General features: G+C 27.3%; 1 protein-coding gene across 1 annotated transcript in view; it reads left to right on the forward strand.

The window, feature by feature from the left end:
- The window catches only part of LOC105451624 (putative nuclease HARBI1), a 6,521-nt gene that overhangs the window by 1,132 nt on the left and 4,960 nt on the right, over positions 1-429 (forward strand). The window lies entirely within an intron of this gene.

Genomic DNA, 429 nt, shown 5'->3' on the forward strand with positions numbered 1-429 from the left:
ACGTGTGCTCTTCCGATCTGTAATTAGCAAATGATACTTGCCCTACAATTATTTTACAAAATAAGCTACTATTGCTAATATCCTGAAATAAAACTCATTCAAGTACACTTTAAACATTTTATTAAAATAATCCGAAGAAAACATGAAAATTAACAATTAAATTAACAACTAAATTTACCAATTAAATATGACAAACTTAACAATTTAATATGAAATACAACAATTTTAAATACAATTTTAGTTATTAATTAATATTGTTGGATAAAGTGATCTTGAGGCGCTTAATCTAATCTTAGTTACTTCAGTATTTATGAAGAATATGTTACTATAATTATCATATAAAGGTGGCGCTAATAAATCGGATTGATGGCGCTACTGATTGCGGATGTCGATTCGCGTTTGTCTAGTACGATTATTCTTTTGTCACTT

The sequence above is a fragment of the Wasmannia auropunctata genome, unplaced genomic scaffold, assembly GCF_000956235.1.
Source record: "Wasmannia auropunctata unplaced genomic scaffold, wasmannia.A_1.0 LD336049.1, whole genome shotgun sequence".
Lineage (NCBI taxonomy): Eukaryota > Metazoa > Arthropoda > Insecta > Hymenoptera > Formicidae > Wasmannia > Wasmannia auropunctata.